At 32.4% G+C, this 13,332-nt stretch overlaps 1 protein-coding gene across 1 annotated transcript in view; it reads right to left on the minus strand.

Annotated features, from left to right (window-relative positions):
• Window positions 1-13,332, minus strand: part of LOC136027851 (uncharacterized) — a 132,086-nt gene that overhangs the window by 43,894 nt on the left and 74,860 nt on the right. The gene's annotated exons all lie outside the window — the stretch shown is intronic.

The raw sequence follows: 13,332 nt of genomic DNA on the forward strand, positions 1-13,332 counted from the left end.
GACAACTGTTCAGATCCAACTGATCTAAATGCCAAAAATCCGTCAAATTTTTTTTTATCTCTGGGCACAGTTGTGTTTACTGTTTGGGCATAAAAAAGCTCTAATGGCATATTTGATGGTGTAGTTTTTGGGGCACGGTGCCATAGCAATAAATAGAACATCGCATGGTACCGTTTGGCCACAAAAAAGCACAAGTGAGACATCTGGTGGCTTAATTTCTAGTCCCTGTACCAGACCGTATTCAGGATTTTTTTTTGGGGGGGGGGGAGAAAAAGGTATCTTCGGGGGACGGTGGGGTCACAGAAACTTGAAAAATGCATAAAAAATGTGTATATATTCATGTTTACGATACGAGAAAACATTTCAAGGGAGAGGGGACTTAATCTTCCTTGGATACGGCCTTGCACTATACCATAACAACAAATTAACACACATTCTGTTACTTTTTAGATGACTGTTTTCCGATTTGTTCCATATTTCCCTGCATTTCTCATACAATTTGCATGTTTTTTTTTTGTTTTTTATTGTTTTGGCGGATTTTATTCCTCTTTTTGTAATAGACGATTAACGATGGTTAGTGTTTAAATTTCATGTTAAGACGAGGAAAACTGAAAAACTAAGTAAACCTAAACCTTCTTTTAGTGGCCATAATTAGGGCGATCTGGGGCACTTACAATAATTTGACGAAAATAAATATCTCCAGAGTATTTTCTCAATTGAAGCTCCCGCGTCGTCGTCACAGAGGACTTTTTAATATTACACAAGAATACCCTCCCTCCCTTCCTACAATCGATGCAAAATGTCAGGAAAACGTTGGCTGCATTCTTTGCTACCATTACAGATAGTTCTTGCTATGGTCTGTCAGATTTATTTAAATACCTACATTTTCAGATAATCAATTATCTGAAGGCAGATCATTAATTAAAATGCTTTTGATTAGTTAAATGATTAAAGATTATTTAATCAGTTGTGAGCTTTTTAAAATTAAGAAAAATTAAAATAAAGATTATTTTTTAAAATAAGAAACTAATATTGTTTAATTGTCAATTAATGTTCTGAAATCGTTAATCAGAGAAACATTTACATTGATATAGTCGATACTTGTCCACCCTTACCTTGACGTTAACAATATTAAAATGTCAACAATAACATTAAAATAATAACGAGATTTGCAAAAGCGCAACATTGAACTAATGAATTAAGGTGTTGATGGACTCCAAACTTAAATAGGTAAACCAAAGGTTGTCACATCATTTGTTTTCATAACTGACTTAAATGGCCCAATGCGTGTAATTTGATTAATTGACTTATATTTATTTAAAATGTGAAAAGCTCATTTGATCAATCAAATTGCAAATACAAACGTGATAAAATTATTTTAAAACCGACAAAGATGTTTGTCGGTGACTATGAAGCTTGAATTTGTGCGATATTAGGGGAGGTGTAAATTTTGAATATGGAGTACGAAAAATTGTTCTATTAAAATGTACAAGGTAACCCTTATAATGTGTAATTAGGCTCATTCTAAAAATTTGAATAATTTTGTATATTCTCCTTAAATTGCTTATTACTCTTGTTTACTGCTTAAAATTTTATATATATTTTGTTGAAAATATATTCGTTATATGACATTCTAGAAAACAATATTTATTCAGAACTATTTACAGCCTAGAAAAAGTTATGCATATTTTTGTTTTTGGTACTTATGAGACAGCTAGTCAAAACAATCGTCAGATGATAAGAGCTCGTCAAATTTGTTTAAAAATATTATAGCTCAGAAATTTGCATATTTTGTTCTGGGTGAATTTAGATTAGCTTTATTTTGGTACTTTCAGTATGATTGTAAAACAGTACTGTCGAATGATTGTCAAGCTTCTGAGAGTATCTTAGAAGAATTTTTGGTACTTATGAGACAGCTAGTCAAACCAATTGTCAGATGATAAGAACTCATCGAATTTGTTTAAAAATATTAAAGCTCAGAAATTTGCATATTTTGTTCCTGTGAATTTAGATTAGCTTTATTTTGGTACTTTCAGTATGATTGTAAAACAGGACTGTCAAATGATTGTCAAGCTTCTGAGAATATCTTACAAGAAATGATCAGTTACCAGATGAATATTTATTAATATTTAGCAAAAATAATCTTGTCGCTAATAACAGTCTCGATCTTTGAAATATCTCCAATTATCAAATTTAGGATTCAATATTAATGTAATCAAGTCCATTATTTGACATTTTTTTTAGTTGAGATATGGCTGAAATAAAAAGCACTGGTGCTAGTGTGAAAAATCACCAACGCCATCTAACGTTTAACGACTTTGTTGTTTAATAGAATTATTAGTAATGTTTGTTGTTTAATTAAAATGCTATTAATAAGATAATTATTAATAATACTATATTGAATAACTATTTTGCAAATCAAACAAATGAAAATATAGAAAAACAGGTATAATATTTATAAAAACCGGCGGAAAAGAAACAACAAAAAATAAAAACTTTGATAATAGTAAAGGTCCAAATATTTGTCCTTCACGTCCAGAAGCCTTTATCAAACAGTTCGTGGTAACAAACTGTAAGTAAAGAGCGACATAACTCAATAGTAATGAAAACTCTAAAAAAAGAGCTTTGGTAACGATAGATTAGACAGTGCAATAGTGCTTTCTACGTAAAGAGCAATGGGGAATTTATTTATTACTTTTAAAGAGCAATGCATTATTTTTTTTCTTGTTTATTCGGTTTTTCTTGGACCATGACACTTCCTATTGAAGGAGTTGTCATAGAAAGTTTGAAAAGGGCTCATTCAATCGAAAATTGAAAGGGCTAATGTCCTTTTCAATAGTAGAAAGTGATTGGAGGGCAACTCAACCACCTATCACGCCCACCATTTCCCCAAACACATTAAATCAAAATTTTGAGGTAGTAATTTTGTTCAACATAATTGAAAGGTCTGGAAATTATGTCTATGAGGATTATAACTCCCCCACAGCCCTCAGGGCGAGGGTTGTAGGTTATGCCTTGGGGGCATATAAAGTTTATATAGAAAGGGTGACCGTATAAACTATGGAGTTGGACTCATTGTATTGGTAATCATAAGTTTTAGTGCCCTTTTTAAGATTCAGGGTGATTGGAGGGTGTATCCCCCCCACACACCTCGTATTTTCCCGAAATAAATCTGATAGAAATTTTCATATGGTCATTTGTTGTCGTAGAAACTTCGAAAAAGGCTCATTTGATCAGAAATTGAAAGGGCTAGTGCCCTTTTTATTCGTTAAAAGTGATTAGAGGACAGCAAGCCCCCCACAACCATCAATTCCCAAAATACATTTAATCAAAATTTTGAGATAGCCATTTTGTTCAGTTTAGTTATTAGGTTTGAAAACTATGTCCTTGAGGATGAATCTTACCCCCCGAGAGCCCTCAGTGGGCTGGTTGTAAGTTATGCCCCGAGGGCATATAAGGTTTCTATGGAAAGAGTGGTGGTAAAAACTCTGGAATGTGCTCATTTGATTGGAAATCAGATGTTGTAGTGCCCTTTTTATGAGTCAAAGGGAATGGAGGGCAGTCCTCACCCCACGTCGTATTTTCCGCAAGTGCATCGGATAGAAATTTCGAGATAGCCATTTGTTTACAAATAGTCCAAAATAGGGGTTGACACCGTTTCTGTTTTTGGCTAAACCGAAAAAGTAAAAAATGGCAATTAAAAAACGGAACAGAAACAGAAAAAAAATGAAACGGAGAAAAAAACGGAACTCAGTTTCTTTTTTCTGTTGTTTTTTTTTATCGAAAAGCAGAAACGACCATTTTTTTATATTAAAAACGGCCGTTTTAACAGATATGTTCGTTTTTTTACAGGCACTGCCTGCTCGCAGTTTTACTTACCTCAGGGTAAGTGTAGAAGCAGTCAGTTCAAAATTGTGGTGGATCAGAATTATGTTTTCCTGATCTCTGTCTCTCACTCAATAAGACTGGAATTGGCTCTTCATTTGCCCAGATATTTTTTTTGCGACGTGGGCAGTGCTTATATTGTTTGCATTTTGACTGGAAGAGTTCATCCGCAGCCTAGTCGTAGTGAGAGACTAAAGAACAATCTGTCTTCTTCATCTGCAGTTAATGATGTATTTTGGTTAGTGTCTGTCTTGATAGGAAGAACGTCAATTGGGAAAAAGGTCAACTGGCATTTAGCAAGTTCTTCTGTACTTCTCTGCTAGGAAAGGAACTGCTGGAGAAGAGAGACGGCCTGACGAGCTGAATATCTGTTTGTATTGCTCATTTTTTCATAAATTGCAGGGTAAAAATTGCCAGCTCTTGTGTAGAGTAGCATATCAAGCCTAGTTTATTTAATGTCAGCTTCTCGTAAAATCAGGTCAAGTACGTCCTTGACCTGACCTTGAAGCACAAAGCGCAATTACAGTTGAATGAAGGAACGTATTAGTTAAGCATGCGTAGGTCTGTGAAGGATAAACGGAAAGAAGGAATTGAGTTCATGCCAGAATTGCTTTTAAAATTGTTGATTTTTCACCATAAAATGAAGAAGTATTGTTTTAGCGTCTGCACTGGAGAGAGAGAATGAATTCACGCCTGGATTTCTTGACCATCCTGGAATGGAGTTTTGGATAAATTTGTTTATTTTGTGGGTCTGTGAAAAATATACAGGTTAGAGGAATTGACTTTATAGCAAAAACAAAAATTGGGAATCATGTAACAAACAAAACTTATATCATTTTTTTGCTAGGGTGAATATTGGCAATCATTTTTAATATCTATGACGCACGCAAAATTACAAAAGATGGCAAATGACACCAAAAAGGCAAAGAAAAAGGCATGGAACAAAAAACCGCAAAAATCACAATGATTTGATAACAAAAATACTACACAACGAAGTCTCCAGTTAGAAGACAAAGCAAAATTACAACAGAATTATGAAACATGTAAATTTAACGTGTATGAGTCTACGAAGGATGAACAGGATGGAGGAATCCATTTTGAGTACCTGTTACATGTGCAAACAGTACACAAGATGACACAAGATTCTGAACGGCTAAAGAAAATGGAATGGAACAAGAAAAAACTCAACAAAAAAAAGTTGTTTCATTTTCAGTTTTCGTCTTATTCGTTATTTTGGAGTTCATTTGTTACAATTAATTTCAACTCAATTTGACGAAAGACTGCACAAGAATCTTGCAAGACTCCAAAAAAATCACAAGACGAATTAACAAAATTTTAATTTTGGCTTAGAACGAAGAAAATTAAAAATTAATTAGAAAATATTCTTTAGCTGCATTTTTTTAGCTGCGAATGTCAAAACTATTCAGCATAGCAGTTCCCCGCTATTCTTCACCACTATCATGAAATTAGCCTAAGCTACAAATATTTCATCGTGCTTTTTGGATGTGGAGTAACTCCTTATTGACAAAAATTAACTTCTTAATCTTTTAATAATGAAATATTCAAAGAGAGGAAAAATATACTACTTCTTCCCAGTAACTTTATAGGCAATTGAACTGGATTAAAAGAGGTTCTATAATGCCAATAATGTTTTTTGAGTAGGAAAAACTTTAAAAAAAACATTTAAGTAAGGAAGTATCTTATTAAACGAGCAATAATTGTATATTTGCATTTATGTACATATGTTTATCTTTACTTTTTTTCTCGATAACGACAAAATAATTTTTTCTAAAAATTTTCTCGCTACTGTTTTTCAGTTTGTAAATGCGTTAGAGACAATCAGAGACTTTAGAAAAACTTATTTCCCCTTTTTCTTCCCTTAATATTATTCATAAAATGTCAGCTGACTGAAATTAAAGATTCCCGAACGTTGAAAGCTTGAGTATGAGTTGGAGGAGTTTCAAAGCACAATTTGTCGATTGACATGACACATCAGTTGATTTAGATCTTTTATAGAAAGATATTAACGTTTTATTGCTGTTCAGTTTTTCTTAATTAATTCTTAATTGAATCAAAATCTTAATTGCTTCTCATTAAATGCTGCGCATTGTGGCGGAAAAATTACAATGATAATTGTGCACAAGCGGCCTGAGCTTAGCTTGGTGGTTTTTGTTTGTTTAATACAAGCGTTCGTATTAAGATAAATACTCATTTTCAGGTGAGAAAAAATTATGTATATAGGTCACGAAGGCCACATTGAGGCCTTCATTAATTTTGAAAAAAAAATGCTTTCCACTTGAATGACGTCGCAAGTACGCAAATTTCCAAAACCTTAATGGCTTTACATTCCATGGTGAATAAAATAAAACGAAACAGAAATTGTTTTGGGAAATGAATTTAAAAAAACTGTCTTTCTATTCACCGAGTTAAGCTCGGCCCCTTAGTGCTTAATTTATAATAGACTACAGACAGCAAATTTTTTTGCGAGATCTTAACGCTTTTCTACCTTGACACCAACGAAAATTTTCTAAAGTGTTTGAAGCGGGCAATACCGGTTATGTAGACCTATCTATCTAAACTGATTGACTATTACAATCGTTTTCACAATGCCTTTGAGCAATATGGTAGTTGTTTACCTACTCACGCATTGTCAAGCCTTTTCTATATTATCTGACATCTATTCAGAAAATAAATTTATGTAGAGGACTCTAACATCTAGAAAAAACAGATTTTAAAATATCAAGAGATAGTGCTACAACATGTACGTACCTGAGAAGACAGATATTGAAAAAGTGCAAAACAAGGCATGGTTTATGTAAATGTTATTGACATGACCGTAAAACAATCTATTAGAAAACACAAATTTCTGAAACAGCTCATAGTTTTTTGGCAATGAACTAAACTATAAAAAATAAAAAAGCAATTGCAAGATTGCTGTTAGATTACTATATTACTTTATGAATAATTGCATTTTGTGAAAGTTAGAAAATTCCAAGACTCTTAGACAAAACCAAGAAGGTTTTTTTTTAGAAGGAAATACAGAAAACTTAGAAAATCGTTTAAAATTGAAGAATCTCAGATTCGTTAAACTAAGTTTTACAGCTATCATTTAGATATAGCTGCATCTTTCATGAGGTCCATTACTTAAATTACTTTCTAAAAATGATTTTGTAAGGATAAGGTGCAGAAGTAAACTCCAAACATCTCTATTATTATGAAGCAGAAAATGATCTTATCTTCGATGACTCAAATAGCTTTCCACTAAACAACATGCGTATTCCAAAAAAGAGAAACGTACTTTTTGACTATTATTAAGGACTTTGGAAACAAGAAACATTTTGTATGGATCTAAGAGAAAGTAAAATATATTTGATATACAAAGCTCAGTTTTACCATTATTCCTTCAATATATAAAATAGGATATTTGCACATTTTACCATATATGCGGTAATTTGTAAATAAAACTCATATATTCCTGAAGAACAAAAAAAGATGGTTAAAATGATGTGCATCAATGCATACAAAAAATACTTTTCCTAATACACAGGGATCAAATATAAATTTTGCAAGAAATTTTCAGTCTTTTTTTGGAATGCTTTGGAATGCTAGAGGAGGGACCACTATAGGCGATTCTGTAGTCCCATTTTCGTGTATCACAGCTGGCTTATATCGTTTTTTTCTTTTTATAATTTTTCTGCTTGAAAATGAATAAAAAAGGAAAAAAACAGCAAATTATTTATGACAGTTACACGGAAAATACATTTAATTTTTGGCAATATGTAAGCCCAGGTAGGAAAATCTTTGTCTATCTTTTTCTGTGCTTCTTATTGCCCTACAATATTGAAATGGCTGCCGATGAGAAACAAGCATGTTACTCAGAACCACAACTGGACATTAAAAAAATATCAAGAAAAAGGTGATAATAATACCAAGGGTTTTGATCATAGTCAAGTAAAGAGTAAGGTCTGTTGTATATTATTTTATTCCTTGCCACAGCATTTAGAATTAATGAGGGTATCCTTTTGTAGTATTTCTTTTACTTGCTTCTTTTAGTAGCTTCGATCTTAATTTCTTTTGATAATTTAAAATATGTAGCAGTCATACTTGAAAATAATTGCTAATGCTGGTTTCAAATCACGTCATGCAAATGGAATGTCCTTCACTTAAGGGGTATGCTATGGGATATCTTATTCAGAAATGGGATATCTACCAGAATATTCTTTTTTTCAGTCTAATCGAGTCGTCTATTTGTTTTAATACATAGTGTTTATGTTTGAAAACAATACAGCCTATTGTACATAGTGATTCACTTCAAAAATTATCATTTTATCTTCAAATTTACATCCTGTTTACACCAGATTTACATCGGAGCCGACAACTCTGCTTTTTATTTGTTTTCTTTTTATTCGTCTCCTTGTTGAATAGTTTCCTTTCTTATTTAAGATATAGCTAGTCGTACTTAAAAATCATGATTTTTTTTTCATGTTTATTCTATTTTATCATTCTAATTTTAAGACACCTGCCTCTAATTTATTTTTAATCTTATTATCGGTCTAATTCTAAATTACTATATTACATAATATTATTTAACAATGCAATATTATATATAACATAATATAATATGTTACAATGTGAGCTATTATGTTATTTTCGGAACTCTTGTAAAGTATTTATTAAATAGATCACAAAGACAAATTTAAAACTCAGATTACCCAATTACCGGTGCTTAAATGATTCTACATTACTCTTTATTACATTAATAAAAACGAATAATACATTCTGACGTAAAGTTGCGTTTGGGTTACTAGTTTACTTCGAAGTACTGCTACCACTACTACTACTGAAAACTTCTCGCAGCAACAAACTGGCTGAGACCAATACAGCAATGCATGCTCCTCCTCCCTCCCAATCAGTTCAAAGCCACCTCTTTGTGCCCTCCCGAGAAGTTCTGATATCAATAAAATCTTTCATTGTGACCTCCTCCCATGCCATCTGGGGAAAATTTGATTTTTGTTGGCTGAAGTCGGCCAACAAAATCGGCCGGATTGTCCCGTAAGGATTATCTGAGGCAATCTTTCAACCTTCTTCAGCAGGAGCTGTCTTAGCCATATCAACTTACTTCTCATTATAGCCCTAGAGAGCGGAATTGAACTAAATTTTTCTTACAAATCACTGATTATAATACGGTTAGTAAGACTGGAACCCAAAACAATCTGTAGAAAGCTTCTCTGGAAAACCTCCAACTAATTTTCATCCGTCTGTCAGAGCTCCAAAGTGTTAGGGACCACACTTCACCACTGTTATCACTTTAGGCTCCAACATTTTAATCTTGGTTTACAGACTTGTCTGCTTTTTCTTCTAAACTTTTTTCAACTGTGAAAAAAACATCCTAGGCCTTGACTATTTTGCTTTCTACATCTGCACTGCAACCATTGTCATTACTTATGATAGTGCCTAGGTAAGTGAAGCTATCCACATGATCAATCTTCTCGTTACCAAATATCACCTCTTCACCATCACTTATTCCTAGTCTTAGCGACTTAGTGTTCTTAATATTAATTTTTAAACCAATTTTTACACCCTAAACTCTGTAAACCCCGGAAAATTCATTCATTTGCCTAATATTTTCGTCTAGGGCACTTAAATCATCAGCAAAATCTTAGTTTAGGAAACTTTTACTTCCCCAATTGAATCCGTACCCTCCCATAGCCTTTGCTCTAATACATCGGCCAGAACTCATCAAAATGATCCATAGAAATGGGGATAGAATGCAATTCTTTGCTAATTCATACTAAGTAATTTACTTCCTAAGGAAACAAAGCTGGTGCCTGTGTAATTAGCACACTAGATCTTATCAGCTTTCTTATAATTAAATGAAAAAACGAGTTTTTTAACTGAAAGTAAGGAATGACATTAAAACTTAAAAAGTACAGAAATTAATCCGTATATGAAAGGGGCTGTTCTCTCCTCAACACCCTGCTCTTTACGCTAAAGTTTGACATTTTCTCTCAACTCTACTTTTTAAAACAGTAAAAAACTTTAGCGAAAAGAGCGGGGCGTTGTGGAGGGAATAGCCCCTTTCACATTTTACTTTTCCAAAGAAAAGTAAAGAGCTCCATTAATCAAAGAAGGAACAAAAATAAAGTTAAACAATTGCCCAAGTATAAAACTACCTCAAATCACTCTCAAACCGAAGAGAAATTACAATAAATAGACGAATCATACTCAAAACGAGCAAAATTAACATGAGTAGGGCTGAGAACCCATATTTTCTCAAGACCGGATCACAATTTTCACTTTGAAAGAAAAGATCCCAGTTTGTCAGTTTAATTGACATTCACTGATATTTATTCCGTAAGGTTCTGATAATTTCTTGTTTATGGAAGTAAGAAAGGTAATAACATTTCAAAATTTTTTTTTGCAAGATTCTGGATATGAGGGACAAACGAGAGCAAGAGCTAGCAGTTTTTCATGAAGAGATGGAAAAAAGGAGTCACAAGTAAAGCTTTCCTTCTAAGTCACATATGCGTCGCGAATTGTATTTGTGTCTCTCTTCCCTGTGAATTATCTATGTACTTGTGGGCTTATATACAAACAGGGAGGGGTGAAAGGGTACATAAGTTTAAAAGATCTTTGTCCTTGGTCGCCCAGTGTTTGGACAACCTACAGAAATCCTGTAAACAGCCATCCATTATGGGTCTGCGATGGGATAAAATGAGGGACTTCTTAGTTGGGCATGGTCGTCTGAAATGCTTTTTTCCTGTAATCCACTAGCATCCTTATAGTAAATATAAATATCAAGTTTTTGATTAGAATTGGATACCCATTTTCTTAAAGTTATCTTTAAAGTTTTTGCGATCCTTTCCCCTTCCAACTTCCTTTTTTCCTTTGAGTTTTTCCAAATGAATTCACTTTAAATATTTTAGCTTGTATTGATTCTGTTCCTAACATTTTATGTCAAGATTTTCTCGATTAATTTCTTTATTTCTTGTAATTTTTTTCTATTAGCATAATAATTCTCTATTTATTTAAATATTCCCAAGCTTTTACCTAATTTTTATTTCTATTAGGCCTTATCCTTGTATTAATTCTACGACTGTATGTCAGAACAGGCATATATGTTTGTTTTGGTGGAGTCGTGTGGATTGAAAAACTGTTTTGAAAAACTAACAAATCTACAACCTTGACCATCATGTGAAACAAGACACGTAAGGGCAGCTAAAGCAAAGGGCATTGACAAATTGTATTAAGTAATAAAATCCAAGCTGAAGAAGAAAGACAAATGGGGTTAGAAGATAAGCAACAGCAAGAATCAGAACGTATCGAAATTGGAAATGATAGTTATGATGATTGGAATTGGTATTTTGAAATGGGCAAGGTCATCAATGCTCACCATGTCTTTGTAAAAAAAAAAAAAAAAAAAAACGATTCCGGAACATGTGTTTCATAATGATTACTTTTGACATTAATTAATTGCTAACGACAATATATGAATACCAGCCAAACCATACCCATAAAATATAAGTGAATTCCCCCCTAAAAATTTAATCCCAGAGAGCTAGTCTAATATCAAGCTTCCTCCATCAGAGGCACAAGCATCATATTAGCTTAAAGGCAAGCTCTCATAAAAGACTGTAAATTACTTAAAACAAAAAGCCGAGTATGAAAATATTTGTTTTGCATTGATTATGTTTACTATTTTTACTTATATTCTTGTATTCCCTTGACAAGGTCACATAAATACTTTAAAATAAATATACAAAAAAAGCAAGATAAAAGCAATAAATAAAAGCTTTATTCATTGTAACTCGAAGTAAACTGAGAAAATGTATATTGATATCTAATTAATATAACAATAAATATATAAATAATTAATTCCAAGCCATCAAGATAAAGTAGTCATGCCTCAAGTTTCAAAAAATATTCTAACATAACTGTTCTAGAGGTCTTTTTTTTAATTGCTTCACTGATTTCAAAATAATAAAAAATACAAAAAAAGCAATATAAAAGAAATTAAAGCAGTAAGGTTCTGTCAACCAGAATTTCTTCAGAAGATTATCTGTTAGAAACTATACCAAATTTAATCTCTCTCTCTCTCTCTCTCTCTCTCTCTCTCTTTTTTTTTTCTCTCTCTCAAAACACTTTTAGATAGCCATTAAATATATTCCCTTGACAAGGTCACATAAATACTTTAAAATAAATTATACAAAAAAAAAAAAGATAAAAGCAAAATTAAAAAATCGATTAAAAATTAAACAAGATGAAACAGAATTACAATTCATAGATGAACAAGAATAAACAAACATTAAACAAAATTATAACATCTTAAAAGAATTGACATTTGAAAAATATTTCATAGTACTCTTTTCAGAATACTGATTATGTGACTTATTTATCAATTTTGGAAACAAATGCGGCTTCGCTGAGTTTTTGAAATATTTTTCATTCAAAAATGTTCGTTGCTTCCATGTAAAGTTTGTACCTTTAACTAACATATATGCTAAAAAAAAAAACAAAAAAAAACTAGTAATGATAAAACATTAAGATAGTAGTATAATGATTCTTGTAATGCCCTTTGTTGAGAAATTCTAGTGGCAACCCAACGAATATATTTTTATGAGCAACATATATACTGGCAGGTATTTGGGCCTGCGTGAGAATATAATTCAGGCAGGAGGATTAAATTTGTCAAAACAGCAAATACAATAGGAGCACTGTAGATTACACATACAAAATTCCTTAAATTATAGAATTTTGGCGGTGCAAGATCCAATGCTCCTCTCCCCTCTGTGCTCTTGCCTGTTTATGCAAGTAGAGTATGTTTTCCAAATATTGTGGACAGCTACTCAGGGCCTGAAGATAAGATAATATTTATTTGCAAAAGGCTATCACAAGCTCTAAAGAGCCGAATTCGCTTTATATGTCACTAAAAGCTAAGAAAAAAAAAAAAAAAAAAAAAAAAAAAAAAAAAAAAAAAAGCTCATCCAGAGCTGGATGACTGATGGAAAGTTATCTTATTGTTTCTAAAATTGAAATTAATTTGTTTGTAAAAATTAAAACAACATACCTGAACACAATTTGAAGCACAAGTAAAACAAATTTTGAAGGTCAGGAAATATGTCAATCAAAGGGTATCGCCCACCTTCAAACTGAGTTCCTTCCTTATCTGCAAATTTTGTATTACCAGGGGTATCCTCAACCCTTGCAAGGGATTTGTGCGTTCGCTTCCCTTCAGGTGAAGCCTATATTAAAAAAATAGGTAAAGAAAAACGACTCAAAAGAAAATTATTAAGGATAAACTCAATTAAAAGCAAAAATACCTGATTCAAGAATAAAATTAATAAATGAAAAAATCAGAAAATAGGAAAAGAAAACAAACATGGGAAAAAACTAATTCCCAAGTGCCTCAATATAAAAGCTGTCCTGAAGTAGTTGGCAAGTACTTCA

The sequence above is a fragment of the Artemia franciscana genome, chromosome 6 (assembly GCF_032884065.1).
Source record: "Artemia franciscana chromosome 6, ASM3288406v1, whole genome shotgun sequence".
Taxonomy (NCBI): domain Eukaryota; kingdom Metazoa; phylum Arthropoda; class Branchiopoda; order Anostraca; family Artemiidae; genus Artemia; species Artemia franciscana.